The sequence below is a fragment of the Mustela erminea genome, chromosome 5 (genome assembly GCF_009829155.1).
Source record: "Mustela erminea isolate mMusErm1 chromosome 5, mMusErm1.Pri, whole genome shotgun sequence".
Taxonomy (NCBI): domain Eukaryota; kingdom Metazoa; phylum Chordata; class Mammalia; order Carnivora; family Mustelidae; genus Mustela; species Mustela erminea.
In genome coordinates this window covers 61,431,854-61,451,222 of record NC_045618.1, presented here as the reverse complement: position 1 = coordinate 61,451,222, position 19,369 = coordinate 61,431,854, and the positions used below count along the sequence as shown (strand labels likewise).

Below are 19,369 nucleotides of genomic sequence, written 5' to 3'. Positions count from 1 at the left end.
GTAAGAACGGAAGCAAAATCCCTCTATCCCAACGGGAAAGCAGGAAACAATCATGGGCTGAAGATTCAAGCAAGGGTCTGGTCTCCGGGGTGGGTGGGGGAGGGCAAGAAACTTGGGCCACCCCAAACCAACCACAGATAGAAGGCAGAATTTGGCTTTCAGAGGGAGTGGGGGGAAAGCCTCACTCTTGCCCTCGGGATGTTGTCTAAGACTAAAGCAGAACCTGGATAACAGACACACACATCCTCAGCCCACCCCCACTGCGTGTCCTGCCCCTTCAGGAGCCTACCAGCACATGGCAAGCAACAGCAGTCCATTGCTGATGGAGGGGCAGGCATGTGGGGATGGCTGAGAAGCTGAGGGCAGAGCAGGAGCCCAGAAAAACCCTCTGAAACCCCAGTCCCTGCTCTAAGCAGCCCACTACCGAGGAATTCAAAGACTGACATACGGAGGTAATGGTGGGAACGACAAACCCCAAACCCTACCTGATTCCTAACTCGACTGATTGAACCCCACAGACCAACCGAAGAGGCATGCCCACTTCCAGCCATAAATACCATTTACCTCAGTCTCTGCTCTTTACACAGGATTGGTATTCAGTACAAATTTATGAAACATACATGAAAAGGCAAGAAAGAAAAAAAAACCCAAACCATTGTCAAAAGATAAATCAACAGAACCAGACTCCCAGATGACAGATTTTGGAACTACTGGGTAGGAACCTTAAAATAATAATGACTAATATGTTAATGGGTCTAGTGAGAAAGGGTGGGCAACTTGCAGGAACATATGGAGAGTCTCGGCAGAGACATGGAAACTATGAAGAAAGTTAGATGGAAATGCTAGCAATAAAAAACTTGGTATCAGAGATGAATTCCTTCAACAAGATATTCCATAGGCAGGCACAGCTGAGGAAAAAAGCAATGAACTTGAGAAAGGTCAACAGAAATCATCCAAGCAGAAACACAAAGACAAAAAGGAGTAGGAGTAAGAAAAGAAAAAAGAAAACCAAGCCTCCGAGATTGGTGGGAAAATACCAAACAGTCTAATATATGTGCCATTTGAGTCTCAGAAAGTGAAGAAGGAGCTCATGGGGCAGAACTATTTGAAGAGATAATGGTTACAACACGAATAAGGATGTGGCACTGAAGGCACAGAGAGATGGATGTGGGAAGCATGAAGGGAAGAGCCACCGGAACTTGGCATCCGAGTGGAAGGAAGCGTGAGGGAATAAGAAGGGGGAGCATGGGGTGGCTGGGTGGCTCAGTGGGTTAAGCCTCTGCCTTCGGCTCAGGTCATGATCCGAGGGTCCTGGGATCGAGCCCCACATCGGGCTTTCTGCTCAGCGGGGAGGCTGCTTCTCCTCTCTCTCTGCCTGCCTCTCTGCCTACTTGTGATCTCTGTCTGTCAAATAATTAAATAAAATCTTAAAAAAAAAAAAGAAGGGGGAGCATGGCACTTGGGTTTGGTAGTGGCAGGTGGTTAGCAAGTGGTGGTGCAGGGATGGCCAGCCTGGCTTAGCCCTCTGCAGAGCCTGTGCTCCGTGGGTGGGCAGACTGGAGCAACACTGGGTGGACCTCTGCTTCTTTATGCCCCACCTACCCCTGGGAGGCTGTGCTAAGGGTCGGTGCACTGGCTGCCTTAAGTCAACTTGTGGTTAAGAGGTATACCCCTTTCCCCACCCACCTATCCCAAGTGCTTCATGTCACAGATTGTTCTGAGGTAAAGGTCTTCTCTTCCAAGGCGGGCTTTCCTCTCTTCATGCTGACCTGATCCACTTAAAAGAAAATCAGTTCTTTTGCAGAGAAGCAAGGAGGGAGGACGCAGTGGTGGGTGAGAGGGATGGGAGTGCACAGGAAAAGGAGATGGGCTCTGCAGAGTTTACGAGAATTTTTATTATTACCATCCCCCCTTTTTTAGAACTAGGCTCCACACCCAACATGAGGCTTGAGCGCACAACCCCGAGATCAAGAGCTGCCGCTCTACCCACTGAGCCAGTCACGCACCCTGAGTTTTGAGGCATTTTAAAGAATAGGGCCACTTTTGGCTTTCTATCCTTTGTCCTTTTTGGATGAGCTTATCCACTGGTAACTCGACAGAAGCCAAGGTACAGTGTGATCTTCAGCAGAGTGACCAAATGAATCGTGAGGTCTGGGAGACAGGATGGAGGGTGTAGGCTGGATAAGGGCACAGTAGCGTAAATTCATGGTTGTTTAAACAACCATCTAAAAACTATGCTTGTTGATTGATAAACTCACATGATGCTGGTTTCTTCTTCTTTTTTCTCCTTCTCCTCCCCCTACCCCTTCTTCTTCTCCCCCTCCTCTTCTTCTTCTTCTTCCCCTCTTCTTTTTTTTATCCTCCTCCTCCTTCTTCCTTCCTCTGCTCAGCTCAACATTTCTATTTTTATTTTTTAAATATTTTACTTATTTATCTGACACACAGAGAGAGAGAGCACAAGCAGGGGGAGTGGCAGGCAGACGGAGAGGAAGAAGAAGGCTCTGTTGATCAAGGAGTCCAACGCAGCTCTTGATCCCAGGACCCTGGCATCATGACCTTAGCCAAAGGCTTAATCAACTGAGCCACACAGGGGCCCCAACATTTTAAAAAAATATGTATTTATTTGAAAGAGAGAGAGAGAGAGAAAGTGCGAGCGCAGGGGGAGGGGCATGGAGAGGGAGAGAATTCTGAAGCAGAATTCCTGCTGAGCATGGAGCCCCAACTGGGGCTTGATCCCAGGACCCTGAGATCATGAGCCTAAATCAAAAGTTGGACACTTAACCGACTGACCCGCCCAGCTCAACATTTTTATCAATGATTTGGATAAGTGCATAGAAGACATCTTTACAAAAAAATGAGAGGATGGGTAATTGACTAGGCAACAGAATCAGACTCTAAAGTTTTTTTTTATAGACTGCAATAATGGGACAAAGTATGAAATCTAATAGGGATAAATAGGAAGCTCTTCATTTCAGATAAAAAAAAATTTACTCCACAATTAGAAGACAAAAAACTACTATGTACTAGTTTGTTCTAGTGACATAAGCCACACTCAGTCTAGATTAAGCCCTAGAGGGTTACTGATTGGGAAGGACAAAAGTAGAGCAGGCCTCAAATTCAACTGGATCCAAGGACTGGGGTAGTGTCTTCAGTCTCCTCTTTCTTTCACTCTTAACTTTTCTCTATTTCTTCATGTGTAGGTAGCTATAGCAGGTAGAAACCTGGGAGTTCTACACATCGTCTCAGTTTAGCAAATCCAGCCTTTCCTACTCCATATAATAAATCCAAGGAAAGGACTCTGATTGGTCAACCTGGGTTACATGCTCATTGAACCAAGTGCTGTGACCAGGGACAGGATATTTTCATTGGCTGAGCCTAGGTCATGGGCCCAAACTTATGGCTAGAGGCACAGAGTGCTGTGGTTGGCAATCCCACCAGAACCATTTGAGAATGGGAAGTGGGGAGAGTGCTGCTACCTGCAGAAAAGCACAAGGGATGCTGAGAAACCAAAACAACAGATGTTCAGTGTCTTTACAGTCCAGTTGAGTCAGTAGTGTTGTATATCTGCCAACATTTGTAATTCTAGGAATCGATAGTAGAAATGTACTTAGCGCTCTAACAGTGTAAGAATACACCCTGCACTGGCCACATGACTCTGAAGCATCATCTGGGTACTAGGAAAGAGAAACACTGACAAACTCATGTTGCTGCCTGGAGGAGGGATCCAGACTAAGGAGGCTCAGAAGACCATCTCATTTAAAGAAAGGTCAAGGCAATACAATGTGGACTGGAAAGAGAAGATACAATAGACATAGTTGGCCTTCAAATATTTGGAGGAGTCTTGAGTAGAAAAATGAAACACTGACATACAACAGACAAACTGGACCACTGAGGGTAAGTTTCAGGGAGGTCAATTACCATTCCTTATAAGGTAAATTTTCAAAAAGCAGTCTAAGAATAGAAAAGGCTGCCTTGTAAAAGGTAGTAAATTCCCTGTCATTGGAAGGGTTCAGTCAGGCATCAGAGATGTTGTAAAGAGGATTCCTATATATCACAGAAAGTTGGATCAGGTGACCTCTAAGGTCCTTTCCAGTTATGAAAGTCTATGGTTGGGCACCTGGGTGGCTCAGTTGGTTAAGCAACTGCCTTCTGCTCAGGTCATGATCCTGGAGTCCAGGGATTGAGTCCCACATTGGGCTCCCTGCTTGGCGGGGAGTCTGCTTCTCCCTCTGACCTCTCCCCTCTCATGCTCGCTTTCTCTCTCTCAAATAAAGTCTTAAAAAAAAAAAAAAGTCTATGGCTGTCCTTTGGAGACCTACAGGTATTTGCTGCTAGTAAGTCAGCTTTGGACTCCCCAAAATCTGGGAGGGAGAGCTGGTGAGCTCTTTTCCCTCTCTAGATGATAATGACCCCTTCCAATCAGTCAGACGCAGAGCCCTCCAACAATTCTTATCTTAGCCCAGCCCTGTGGGGCAGACTCTCCAGCGGGGAGGATCACAGAAAGGCAGTCCTTGTGCTATTTCGTGTCCTCTGAACACCTATCACGAGACAAGGACTGGGATGTAGGCAGTTTATTTTAGGGAGCAGGCAGGAGTAAGGGAATAAGGAGAATGAGACAGGATAGGGTATACTGAGTGGCTCATTGTGGGTAGTTATGGCTCAGTTCTCCTGGGAATCTCTCTGGGGAGCCTTAAAGATCACAGCTCCGAAGACCCTCATTAAATGATGGGGAAATCTGGGCTCTAATTCTACTAGCATCTATCCCTCAGTGTTGAGGTTTGTCGTTTGGGAGTGTTAAGCTCCTGCTACTTCCAAGGTGCCCTGCAGAGGCTGAGAAAAGCCTCCCACAGAGGAGAGGGATGGTCTACTTGCATTCCTGGACCTAATTCCTTTTTTTTTTTTCTTAAAGATTTTATTTATTCAGAGAAAACGAAAGAGAGAGAGAGAGAGAGAGAGCACAGAGAGAGAAGAAGAAGCAGGCTTCCTGCTGAGCAGGGAGCCCAATGTGGGACTCCATCTCAGGACCCTGGGAATCATGACCTGAGCAGACGCTCATGAGTCACCCAGGTGTGTCCCCCCCTCCACAGACCCAATTCCAAACAGGAGTGGGTGGGTGGGTGGGGTTCTCACACACCAGCAGGATGTCCAAGAATTCAACTCAATTCTATCCCTATCTACCCAGAAATTGTAGCAGATTCCACAGGGTAAGGGTTCAGTCCCCCAAGACTGTCCTCCACCCCCCACTTCAGATGCCAGTCACAAGCCCCAGGCTGTCATTTGTGCTTATGACCAACTGCCAAAGATTGGAGTCTCCAGCCACCTCCTCCTTAGGTTCAATTAATTTGCTAGAGCAGCTCCCAGAACTCAGGGAACCACTTTACATTTTTTAAAAAATTTATTTGACAGATATCACAAGTAGGCAGAGAGGCAGGCAGAAAGAGAGAGACGGGGAAGCAGGCTCCCTGCTGAGCAAAGAGCCCAATGTGAGGCTCAATCCCAGGACCCTGGGATCACGACCCAAGCCGAAGGCAGAGGCTTTAACGCACTGAGCCACCCAGGCGCCCCACATTTATCAGTTTATTAAAGGATGTGATAAAGAACACAAACCAATAGTCAAGATGAAGAGAAACATAAGGGAAAGTAGGGGAAAGGGCCTGAAGCTTCCATGCCCCCTCTAGACACACTATTCTCCACGGCCTCTGCGTGTTCACCATCTCAGAAGCTCCCCAACCCAGTCCTCTCGGGTTATTCTGGAGGCTTCACTGCATAGTCACGATTGAGTCCCTGGCCATTGGCTGATTCAGCCTATAGCCCCTCTCCCCTCCCAGGAGGTTCCCACCCTCTAATCATGTAGTTGTTCCCCCTGGCAACCAGCCCTTGCCTTTGGGGTGGGGTGGGAAGTCCTTCAGTAATAACAAGACATTTCTTTCACTTTTCTGACTCTGATATGTTTTCAGAGACTGTGGATGAACACCAAAGATATCTGGGAAATATACTGTTGTCATTGGAATGACCAAGTATACATGTCTTATAAATCAGTACAATACAGAGGGGAAGGCGCGAGCATGCCTGGAAACTGTCCACCACAGCTGCAGCTGGACACAGAGGTAGGCTGAAGGGATGTGGGGCAGGACGCCACCAGCATTTGCCCTGGTCCCTTTCCTACCCGGCCCAGGACCTAATACGGACAGCAGAGGAACTCTGATTTTCACGCTCTAGCCTCTGTGGCCCAGTGGGCTCTCCTGGTTGGCTAAATCGGCAGAGCCTTGTCTGATGCCCACCCATAGCTCTCTTGGGTTGTAGTCTCCCTTCTGGGCTGAGCTCCCTCACTGCACTGTCTGGGCTGAGGGCGCCAGGGCACTGGGCTCTCCAGGCTGCCACCTGTTCTATTCTACACCCACCTGTGAGCTTGGGACATGATGAAATTAGGGACATTGGCTGCATTGTTCACTCTACGATGGTCAAGGCCAGAAGTGGTTAAAAGCTGGAGGGAATCCAAGTTTCCTCTGCTGATGGCCTATTATTTCTTAAGAAGCTAAGGCTAAGAATGACCCAGAACTCAAAGACCCTGAGAGACCTCACCCAAAGCCTTGGAGACACCTCAAAGATGGGAAACCAGTGCACTAATGTTAGAGGCAGAATTCCTGGCCAGCATGGAGGACCAATCTGGGTTGGTCTGTGACTCCAGTTACCACTCCTCCAGCCTACTTGGTCAGAGTTCTGAAACCCTTCTCTCCCGTTCCTCTCTCTCCCTTACCCCCACGTTCCTGAGTCGGACTCACTGTCTGTCATGTTAGTTATCTCCCACCAGGGGGCGACATCACCTCTGATGGTCGCACCCAGCACTCCCTAATTTGGCCTCACTTCTTGCCATCCCTGCTCAGTGCTCTGATACCCATTTCACCCCCTGGGAGAAGGGAGGCCGAGCTGTGGGTATTTATGGTGAGTTTGGGGTGAAATGGAACCAAGGGTCTCCCTATGGCAAGGAGGGGGTGGGTGTGGGTGTGTGTTGGGGCGGGGTTCGATTTTACTGTCGTTAGCTTAGGGCAAGGCAAATGGCTGGCAAATGTTATCCAGCCAGAGGAAGAGCCTGGCCAGCAAATAGACTGAAACCCACCAGTGATGTCAGAGAGATGAGACAAAACACTGGCTTCCCACCTGGCTCAGGGCAAGGCACTTTCCTGGGATGGGAGCGGGGAAGGGTGGGCTGACTCCTCTCACACCTGTCCCATCTTCCCTCTCTTCCTCCCTCAGGCCCTCTCCATTGCTCTTCAGTGAGGGCTCCTCTCCCCCTGTGCCTCTCGTTGTCTGTTTCTGTCTCAGACTCTGTTGTGCTTTGTTCATCAGCACTCAGTTTCGTGTCGCCGAGGCTCTGAGACTCCGTCAACCATCTCACTTTTTTTTTTTTTTTTTTTTTGCCTCTTCACATTCTCTGGGTCCCTAAATACGCTTTATTTCTCTTTGTCCAAGAGACGGTGCCTGCCTCTGACTCGGCCTGTTTTTCTGTCTGTCCATCTGTCCATGTTCCCAGAAGCCCTTTAACTCCCGAACGGAGTAGCTTTTCTGAGAGCGGAGCCTGGGACGGCCACCCAACATGCGGAGCAGAGGTGGCTAAGGACATTTCCAGCCCAGCAGTCGTCATGGCAACAGCCAGGGCGGGCCAGGCAGGGAACTGCCGAACCACGTGGGCTTGACCTTTCTGCGGGTGTCACGTTTGAGCGGGAGCTGGGGAAAAACAGCAACAACTGCTTCTCTCTGGCCCAGCCCTCGGCCTTCCAGGCTGGGCTGAAAGGAGAGAGGGAGAGAGGAAGAGAGTCGAACCGGGACAGCTGGCCACAGGGTGAGAGGAGAGATGTGCCAGCCAGAGCCATCCAGAGAAACCGCGGGAGAGAGGGGCGAGAGCACAGGCACGCACACACAGCTGCAGGTTGTCACCAAGACTCCCACTGTGAACTGACCTGTGGAGGGCACCAGACATCATTCCTGGAGGCTCCGCTCGCCCTTCGCCAGTCTCGGCTCTGGGTAGGTGGTTGCAAAGGTCAGTTCCCCGCACTCAGAGCTCCCCTCCAGACGCCTTCGGATCACATGTCACTTTTTCCATATTGCAAAGGCTTCTATTGCTCCAAGGAAAATATGCTAAAAGAAAAAAGAGCCAAATGATTCTTTCAGAAATAGAAATATTATAAATGCAAAAGTCCAAAGAAAGACACTCAAAATAAAAGGCATTCTAATCCTCCCTCTCCTTTTCCTGGCTCTGAAGGTCCCTCCACAGTTGCTTCACAGGCCTGCCAGGTGAGCAAGGAAAGAAGAGGCTGGGTCCCCAAGGGCACAAGGAGGACTGCCAGATTTTTGGTAGCCCGACTGTGATGGGAGCTTGGACTCACAACACTCCTCCCTACCCATACCCACCCGTCCTGCTCCTCATCTTTTCCCTATGGGGCAGACACACAGGCTGTCCATCACAGCTGCAGCTGGACACAGGACCAGGAAGGGGTGTCCATGGGCATCCTATTAACCTCAGGAGGTTACCTACTTCAAGAGAGAGGTAGGTGAAGGGTACAAGGCAGCCTCAGGTTAGATCCAGAGAGAACACAGCTCGCCTATGGATCTCATTTCCACACTTTCAAGCTATGGCCATGCAAGAAATCTCAAGCCTTCTGGGAAACACTGCTATGGAAAACAAGAACCACCAATTGAGAATGAAAAAAATAAAAATAAAAAAGGTCTACGTGCAGGAAATACATGAAGGGGGCATTCACCAGCCAAGAGGTGGGTGATGACTTAACATACCAGCATTCCAGCCTTCTTCTATTCATCAGTCAACCCCAAATCCCCTTGGAGAATGGCCCTTGAGCACTCAGATAAGAGAAAGGGAAGTCTTGGGATACTTGGCAGGAGAGGGCACGGCCGACCAAGTGGGCATAAGTTAACATGCTTCCTAAAGGCTATTTGAAATGAGTCCTGATTATGTATGGTTGAAAGTGGTCAGAATGTTACCAAAGATCCAGCAGTTGTGAGGCTAACCTCTTTTTCTCTGACTCACAGGTTTGTGTGGTGGACCTCTGTTTGCAAGCTGATTGACATAACCTCCTAGTTCTGTCCCTACAGAATTATCAGTGACTCTTCCTGCCCCTTTCCTGGAGACAGAGTAGGTTCTGAGAACCTTTGGGTACCTGGGACTACAGAGCAGCGGCCAGAGGGCAAGAAGTGGGTGCTTGGCTGCCCCACATGAGGCCCAGGCTCCAGCCTTGCACACATGCACAGCACTATCCCTCTCCCCCTGCGGCAACTGTGTCCAGGGCCTTTTTCTTCTGCCTAAGCCCTTCCCTCTAGCTCTGCCTTTTCTCCAACAATCCCCTCAACTCACCCCTGGTCCCCCTCCTGCTCAGCACCTGTGGCAGGGACAGCGTCCCAGGGATTTCCCTCCACCCCCTTGGGCAGTCTTGGAGCATCAGCACACGAAGTGGTGTAAACTGGGGAATGTGAGTCAGACTGGCAATTGCTCCTACCAGGCCTGATGCCCCTAGAATCCATCCCTTCTCTTTCCACTCATGCTCTGGGCCAGGCCTGCCTCAGCTTTGGGATCTGGAGGCTCACTGCGCTAAGACAGGCTATCTACTCTTTCATGCCCCTGCCTTTGCTCGCTCCACTCCCTTGGTCAAAAATTTCTTTCCTGGTGAATCCGTGTTCTGCTTCAAGACTCAGCTCTAGTGCTACCTTACATGTAGAGCTCTCCTCAGTCTACCCCAGGCTACTCTGTTTCCCTTAGAATTTGTTCTCACCACTCTCAGAGCAGTCGTACGTCTGTTTCCACATCTGCCTCCCCACGGGAGGGTGTGCTGGAATGGGCTGGATTGTACTGATCTGTGGAGCCCCAGAACTTGGCTCAGTGTTGCTCACTGAGTATTTGTGATTGCTGTTGGCCCTCCTCCAGAGTAGACCCGCTGGTGTAAGGTGAGCCAGAGAAGGTCTCAGACTCCCTAGAAGCATGGCAATGAGTACTGGGTGGCATGGGTCATGCTGCCCCTTACTTGCTAGACCACAGCCCCATCATGACCCAGGTCTTACAGGCTGGCTGCAAGACAGAGTACTTCTCACCTCTGGTAAGACCACAGCTTTGGCCCACTGGCACAGAGAAGCAACACCTGGCTAGCATCTGGATCCTTGGGCAGATAAGTCCCATAGTTATTCCCTCGTCCTTTGGCTTTACTGACTCCCCTTGCTGCACTAGACAGAGCCCTGGAGAGTGGGCTCAGAGCAGGAAGAGAAGGCTGGAGGCATCCTTCCTGTCCTCCTCCCTCTCCCTCCTCCTGGCTGGCTGCAGCTGTGCTGTGTGATGGGGAACAGAGCACAGTCTTAATTACCGCTCAGCCCTGCTCATTAGTGCCTCTGGAAGGCAGAGAAGCCCCGAGTTAGGACGTCTCGATCAGAGTGGAGGCCAGGGCCCCAGCTTTCCTGGGTGGTTGCTAGTCCCATTTTTCAGGGGTTGGGTCTGTGTGACTGTGGATCCCTTTTTGGGCCTCCTGGAGCCGGAGAGAAGAGAAGGAAGGACAGGCCCCCTCAGGGGCTCTCGCTCATGTGTACGGAGCATCACAGGGACAACATATGGTGGAACATGTGAAACTCCAGTGCCATCAGAGAAAAATGAACAAATGATTAAGTAAATCAAATGTGCTCAAATCCAGCACACTGATGACTTACCTGCCTTTAGAGGGACTTAAGCAAGGAGCCGGGTGCATTGTTCAATTTTTTTTTTTTTTTGGCAGTGAAATGGAATGAAGAACTGTAAAGTGCTGAACACCGAACAAAAGAGAAGCTGAGTGAAGGAGAGGAGGGGTGGGTCCTGGAAATTATAAATGAAAAGGCCCCGTACAATATCTGGGAAAAGTCCTTTACAATGCCAACTTGTAAACACCCTAGAAGATGATATGAGATAATACATATGAAAGCACTTTTTGAACTGTAAAGGGCTTTGGAAATAGAAGGTATTATTAGGTAATATTTCTGCTCAGTGCAGACTATAGAACAGATGCTGTGGGGAGGCTGGAGATTTATGATAATGACTCATCACCCACAAGGCACTCACACAGTTTAGGCTGTTTCATTTAATTAGTCGTTGCCTCTCATATACACTACTGTGGAAGGCTTCGAAAGGGCCTCCCCACCTCCACCTTCTCGCTAGTTCCATTCATTTTATATGCCACAGCCAGGTTAATTTTCCTGATGTGGAGCTCTCATCAGATACTTGCAATGATCCTCTCGCCCACTTCACAGAGCTTGGAGACCTCGGCTTCGCAGTCAAGATCCTCCATGCTCTGGTCCCACATGGCTCTCCCAACCTGATTTCCCTCCTTCCACCCTGAAGATGTAGACCCAGGGAGATCAAGTCCCTTTGCCAACACCACACAGACACAAAGTGGCAGATCCCCAGATCAAGCCATCAAACCCCGGACACCCGACTCCAAAACCATCGCTCTTTCTAGCCCATCACCTTTTCCCTCGGATGGATAAAATGCAATGAAGGTCTTTCCCACACAGAGCTTTTTCTCTTTGGAAAAAAATTCCCTCAGGACAAATTCCCAGGAGTGGGATTACCAGGTCAAAAGATATTACTATTTTTATGGTTGCATGAATTGACATATGCTCGGCCAAAGGGCTGAGCTGATTTATATTTTAGTCGGTGATAAATACACGCAACTTTCACCAGACCCTCCTTGCCACTGGGGGGTAACCTTTGAATAGACCGCTTCTTAAATAAGATATTTCTTTGTTCTAGTTTGAGTTTCTTTGACTATCAAGGTGGAATATTTTCCATAACTCTATTTACTATGTGTACTTTTTCATGTACAGATTATGTGTTCATATGTGTGGCTCATATAATTATTAAAATCTCCATATATCAGAAACTGCAACTCGATAAAAAGAAAAAGGAAAGGCAATCTTTAAGAGCAGGTATGGTTGGCTCTGTGAGATCAGTGCAGAGGTCCCTATCCGACAAAGTCATGTAAATAAGCTGTACCTTGAGTGAATCTGTAAAACAGAGTTGAGGTCAACTGATTTAAAATACAGTCAGCAATTAAAGGGAGCACTTTGGAGAAGGCATTTCCTGACTGAGTCAATACTTTTCCTGACCCCTGTCATGTGTCATAACACTAACACCCACTACTTAATTTCCAAGTCACTTTGGTGACTACACATTTGTCCTGAAACAGCAATGCTTTATTTTTTTATGATGCATTAAAAATTATTTCGTTTTTGACAAGGTCATGTATACACACAATACAAAGTTCAAAAGATACAAAAGGATAGAGAGTGAAAACAACATCGCCTTTCTCCCCTGCCTTCTAATCGAGTTTCCCTCCCTGGGGACAGATGCTATTCCCAATTCCTTGTGTATCCTTCAGGGACATCCTATGCATATTTGAGCCTGTACATATATATTCTTAATGGAAATGATAACATCCGATATAGCATACAATATGGTCTGATCCGTACTTTTCTGTTTTGAGAACATACCCTATCAGTATACAGAAAGTTTAAGTACATTTTTAAACTGGAATATTCAGTGGATGTGCCCTACTCGAAGAAAACTCATTAAACAAAAATCTACATATATGAGGCAAAGTTTCAGGAGGTATTTGTTTTGCAACGAAGCCTCTATTTGTATAGAAATAAAAAACTGAGGTGACTGGGTGGTTCAGTTGGTTGAGCAACTGCCTTTGGCTTAGGTCATGATCCTGGAGTCCCAGGATGGAGTCTTGCATCAGGCTCCCAGCTCAGCAGGGAGTTTGCTTCTCCCTGTGACCCTCCCCCTTCTTATGCTCTCTGTCTCATTCACTCTCTCTCAAATAAATAAATAAAATCTTAAAAAAAAAGAAATTTAGGGGCACGTGGGTGGTTCAGTGGGTTAAGCCTCTGCCTTCGGCTCGGGTTGTGATCCCAAGGTCCTGGGATTGAGCCCCACGTCGGGCTCTCTGCTCAGTGGGGACCCTATTTCCTCCTCTTTCTCTCTGCCTACCTGTGATCTCTCTCTGTCAAATAAATAAATAAAATCTTAAAAAAAAGAAATTTAATATTAAGCCAACTCCATATATTTCAGTTATGATTTATTTCATCAATATTATGTTAATGTATTTATACAGAAATAGTCTATGAAAAACAAAAGCTGTTTAGCTTAGAAATTATTTACTAAGCAAATAAACTGTTAAAGATTATACTTTGGTCAAAATGACATATCCTGACCTGGTCAGAGAGTGTGATTATATATTTGAAGAAGTTGGTTCTATATTCATGTGATGAATTATAGGAGATGCCTTTGCCATTAAATTAATAATATTAAGATGTAAAAATCAGTTGGTAATTGCTTAGGGTAGAGAGTAGGGGAAACTCACTGCACAAGGATCTGAGGTAACAGAAATGTTCTGTACTTTGATTGGGATGGAATTAAAAGCGTGTATATATTTGTAAAAAAAAAAGAGAGAATAAGTTGATTCTATGTAATTCTTGTGTTTTTAAAAAAGATTTTATTTTATTTATTTGACAGAGTGAGAGACAGCGAGAGTGGGAACACAACTGGGAGAGTGGGAGAGGGAGGAGGAGACATCCCCCTGAGCAGGGAGACCAACTTGGGGCTCGATCTTAGGACCCTGGGATCATGACCTGAGCTGAAGGCAAACGCTTAATGACTGAGCCACCCAGGTGCCCCTAATTCTTGTATTTTTTTAAAAAAGATTTTATTTATTTATTTGAGAGACAGAGAGCACAAATGGGGGGAGGAGCAGAGGGAGAGGGACAAGGAGACTCGTGTTGAGGATGGAGCATGACACAGGGTTCAGATCCCACAACCCTGAGATCATGACGTGAGCGGACATCAAAAGTTGGATGCTTAACCTACTGAGCCACCCAGGCGCCCCTGTATTCTTGTATTTTAAAATTCTTGTATTTTAAAAAAACAAACAGACTCATAAATGTAATCATTCCAAATGTAACAATTCCTCCTGTGCGGTTTTCAATCTGTTCAACAAACATCAACAGCTCCCAGCATAAAGGAAGGGCTCTCAGTGCTAGCTGACATGAGATGTGCTGTCCAGGGTTATCAAGACTTCTTGGTAGCATCCAGTACACCAAGGCCCTATGTCCTAACATGGCACAAGACTAGATTTCTGCCATGGATCGCATCAAAGGGTTGGGGTATGCTCTACAAATATCCCCAACTTTTTCTAATCACTGACCCTGGGGGGGGGCATCTATGGGTTTATTAAAAATCGTCCTGTGCTTTCAGCCTATGCCATCTTTATGGGTGTGAGTCTCATGTGTTTTCTACCTACGTGTAAAGCAGCTTTCATTGTTCGTGCCGACCTTACTTTGGAGCAACTGAACTGGCACTCTTTGTGGGATGAGTCATTGTTCACCCTATCTGTGATTGGTATGAGCTTTTAAACTTTGATCTTCTCTCTCCTTGGAATTTATGTTCTCAGACTTAGAGTCTTAGCTCTTCTAATGTCTGCTTTCTTTCTTTTTTCTTTTTTTTTTTTTAACACTATCTATTTATTCAACAGAGACACAGCAAGAGAGGCAACACAAGCAGGGAGAGTGGGAGAGGGAGAAGCAGACTACCACGGAGCAGGGAGTGCCGATGCAGGGCTCAGTCCGAAGGAGCCTAGGATCATGATTCAAGCCGAAGGCAGACACTTAACAACTGAGCCACGCAGGCGTCCCTAATGACTGCTTTCTAATTGTAGAGTTAGAATGTATCATACAAGGAAGTTGATTCCTTCATTTGTTCATTCATGCGGTTTTCACTTTCATTTCCTCCAAATCTTTGCTCGAATATTACGTCCTCAATGTAGCCTACCCCAATAACTCTAAACACTTGCTCTTCCTGTATCCGCTATTGTCATGACCATGCTCCGTTTTCACATATTATTTAGCACCTTTTTTTTCTTTTAAGATTTTGTTTTACTTCTTTGTCAGAGAGAACAAGTAGGGGAGCAGCAGACAGAGGCAGAAGCAGGCTCCCTACTGAGCAAGGAGCCCCATGTGGGACTTGATCCCAGGACCCTGGGTTCCTGACCTAAGCTAAAGGCAGATGCTTAACTGACTGCACCACCCAGGTGTCCCAGCTTAGCAACTTCTAACACAATATGTGCTTTTCTTATGTACTATGAATGTTCTTTTTTTTTTTTTAAGATTATTTATTTATTTGACGGGGGTGGGGAGTACAAGCAGGGGTAGAGTGAAAGGGAGAAGCAGGCTCCCCACTGAACAGGGAGCCCTATATGGGGCTCGATCCCAGGATTCTGGGATCATGACCTGAGCAGAAGGCAGACGCTTAACTGACTGAGCTACTACGTGCCCCCTGTATGTTCTTTATTGTACATCTCCTTCCCCGGGAATGTAAGCTCCATTTTGTTTACTGAATCACTAATGTATGCAAGAATCTAGAACAGTGCCGGGTGCACAGTAGACCCTCTATAAATATAATATTTGTTGTAAGAATAAATGACGTAAGCTTCTGCCATGTATAAAACACACAGGGGCTAAGCATGTTGGATCTCCAAAGATGAATCTGCTGTGAGTCCTACCCTCAAAGGGCCCACAGTCTAGCCTCAGATTTGGGACGTGGAATTTTTTTTTAAAGATTTTATTTATTCATTTGACAGAGAGAGAAAGATCACAAGCAGGCAGAGGCAGGCAGAGAGAGGGGTAAGTAGGCTCCCCGCTGAGCAGAGAGCCTGATGCGGGGCTCGATCCCAGGACCCTTGGATGACGACCTGAGCCAAAGGCAGGGGCTTTAACCCACTGAGCCACCCAGGTGCCCCAGGACATGGAATTATTAACCACAATACAAGAAAGAAACTGCAGCACAGAAAAAGAGCCGTGAAGTTAGAGGAGGAGGAAGAGAAAGCTTTCAGTCATGGAAGAGCCTTGGGAAGGCATGAGCACAGCAGTCGGAGAGACTGCAATTGAATACTGAATTCTAGTGAATGAGGTCGGCTTGTTATAAGCTCCTTACCCATAAATGGGGGGTAAAAAGATTTATCTTAGTGTGATGGTGAGGGTCAAATAAGATAACCCCTGTACGGAGCCTGTGGTGGCTAGCACCTGGTGTCAAGTTCATGATGATCTAGGATCAATCCCCTGCTTCCTCTAGAGTGTCCCTCAATGGGAGAGCATAAACAATGACCTATAATGGAATTTTATAAGTCATTTAAATAATAGTGAGCAGGACTGTGTAACAGCACAGACAACAGTTGGTGACTGACACCAAGTGAAAAAAGACAGACTTCAAAATTGTCCATGATTACAACTGGGTAAAAATAATTCAAAATCTACATATAATCCATTCTTGGGCTTGGCGGGTGGGAATGAGAATTAACTTACCTAAATATGCTCCTTTGATCTTTATAATTCCACTTTTTTGTCACCATTTAACTTTTTAAAAATATTTTATTTATTTAACAGAGAGAGCGAGCACACAAGCAGGGAGAGCAGCAGGCCAAGGGAGAAGCCAGCTTCCTTCTGAGCAGGGAGCCCAATGTGGGACTTGATCCCAGGACCCTGGGATCACGACCTGAGCTGAAGGCAGACACCTAGCCACCTGAGCCACACATGTGTTCCTGTCACCATTTAATTTTGATACCATTTCAAACTTACAGAAAAGTTGCATGATATGAGGAATTTCCAAAACCTTTTGTCCTGATTCACCAATTATTTGCATTTGCATGTGTGCTTTCTCTCCCTCTGCATATATGTGTGTGTATGTGCATTTCTTAAGAATTAAGTCATTCTGGAGCACCTGGTTGGCTCAGTTGGTTAAGTATCTCATCTACCTTCAGCTCAGGTCATGATCCCGGCATCCTGGGATCGAGCCCAAGATCAGCCTCTCTGCTCAGTGGGGAGCCAGCTTCTCCCTCTTCCTCTGCCTGCCACTCCCCCTGCTTGTGCTCTCTCTGCCAAATAAAGAAATAATATAAAATCTAAAAAAATAAATAAATAAATAAATAAAAGAATACAGTCATTCTTTCACCTAGTCACAGAATAGATTTACTACTGTTTTTCAAATAAAAAGGCTGAGAGATGTTACCTTCCTGAGATCCTGGACCACACTCTCACTAGCTTAGGACATAAGACTCTTCTGTGAGATCTTTGGGCCTCTCACATCTGAAAACCTCAGCAAACTCTTGGGTCCATCATTCTGCCAGTGGGCAGAGCCCCCTTCCCAGGCAAAGGGTGTGGTGTGTTGTGCCCCCCACTCCAGGTTGTGTGGGGGAGGGGCTGAGATGGCACCACCTAGATGGAACCTCCTGTTTGGGGACTAAAATCCTGAAGGTGTAGGGCCCCAGGGTTTTGGGGATGCTGGAAGCGTGTCCACTAGAGCTGAGCTTCCCCGGAAAACAAATGGGCTCTCAAGGGAAAGACACTTAGCTGGCCTGCTGGCTCCCCATTTGGGGCCTGCTGAAAATATTTCTTCAAACCCCTGAGAACTGAGGACCAGTCTACAAGTGCTGGAGCCAGAAGTAGTTCAACAAGTCTGTCCTTGGAATTCCTAGGCTTAAAGCCATGGTAATATAAGGACTGCTAAGGGGCTGCTTTGTTTGGCGGAATGAATTCTCTGCTGAGGGCCTGGGGCAGGGACTGGAGCAGCGGCCTCAGTGCTGGGAGGATGGAAAGGGTTTCTCATTAGCTCGTGGACAGGGTCTGCACGCCTCGGCAGTTCATAAACTCCCCCGCTGTCACCAGGCTAGCAGTCCTCTCCACTCCTCTCGGTCCTTCTGAGTTACCCGACCCGGGGGTTCCTCTCTCATGCCCAAGGGCAAGCGCAGGTGGAACAGATGGCACACGTGAAGGTTCCTTCCTTCAGCACCATTCCAGACCTCACAACTGGTCTGGTTCTGGCCTGGAGACCCAGGTCTGTACCCAAGCCCCGGGTTACCAGTGGCCTCGCCCTTGCTGTTCTCTCCTTCACCGTCAGGTGTCTCTTCCTCCCTAGCTCTGTTACTTGTGACCTCTGTGATTTGGAGGAATTAGCCTCTCTGGGTGGGTCCCCTCATCTGTAAACAAGATAATGACATTGTCTTAGAGACCGTGGGTATAGAAGAACACAACTAATCGGAGCGAGTGTTAGCAATAGCTGGAATAGCATGGGAACAGCTAGAACTTGAACTCTCTTTAATTTGTTCCCTAGAAGTGCCCTGTGCTGAGGGTGGTAAGCTGCTTAGTCAGTATCAATGGCCGAGGCTGATTCCTATTGAAAAATTTATTGCCCAGGGTGCCTGGGTGGCTCAGTCAGTTAGGCATCTGCTTTCTGCTCAGGTCATGATCTCAGGGTCCTGGGATCAAGCCCCATGTGGGGCTCTCTGCTCAGCGGGGGGCCAGCTTCTCCTTTTCCCTCTGCCTGCCGCTGCCTACTTGCGCTCTCTTTCTCCGTCAAACCAATAAATACAACCTTAATTTTTTTTTTTTTATAAAAGGCTATTGACCATTCTCACCTATCAGTTTGATAATATGACCTACAGACCACAGGGAGCAGAGTCCTCTCACACACTAGTGGTAGGAGAAAAAATGAAAACAAACTTGTTGTCTGGGAACAATAGTGAGAAATATTCAGCACATTCTCTTTAATTAAGCAGTTCTCGTCGGAGTCCATCAGAAATATTCACAAATGTGCACAAGGTCATATGACAAAAGTGCTCATTGTAACACTATTTATAATAGAGATGTATTTTGATGCAATCTGAATATCTAAAATTAGGGAACTAGAAATTGTGGAGTTATGATGCAGCTGTGCTTGGGGTACCATGCAGCTGTTAAAAATAATGACAGATCCTAAAGCAATCTACAGATTCAACGCAGTCCCTGTCAAAATTTCAATGGCATTTTTCATGGAAATAAAAAAATCCTGAAATTTGTAGGAACCACAAAAGACCCCAAAGAGCCAAAGAAATCTTGAAAAAGAAGAACAGAGCTAGAAGAATCACACTCCCTGATTTTAAACTACATTACAAAGTGATAGTAATCAAAACAGCCTGGTATTGACATAAAAACAGACCCATAGATTAGTGTAACGGAATAGAGAGTCCACAGAAAAAACCATGCACATACAGGCAATTAGTTTATGACAAAAGGAAGCAAGAATATGTAATGGGAAAAGCACAGTCTTTTCAATAAATGGTGTTGGGAAAACTGGACAGCAACATGCAAAAGAATGAACCTGGACCACTTTCTTACACTATACACAAAAATCAACTCAAAATAGATTAAAGACTTGAACATAAGATCTAAAATCATACAACTCCTGGAAGAAAACATAGGCAGTAAGCTCTTTGACATCAGTCTTGGTGATGATTTTTTGAATATGACACAATGT

The 19,369-nt window shown here is 46.7% G+C and overlaps 1 long non-coding RNA gene across 2 annotated transcripts in view; it reads right to left on the bottom strand.

The window, feature by feature from the left end:
* The window catches only part of LOC116590905, a 41,245-nt gene that overhangs the window by 7,089 nt on the left and 14,787 nt on the right, over window positions 1-19,369 (bottom strand). For both annotated transcript variants that reach the window (XR_004285784.1, XR_004285783.1), the window contains exon 2: window positions 7,959-8,136. This is a non-coding gene — a long non-coding RNA (uncharacterized LOC116590905). The remainder of the gene's footprint in view (window positions 1-7,958; window positions 8,137-19,369) is intronic.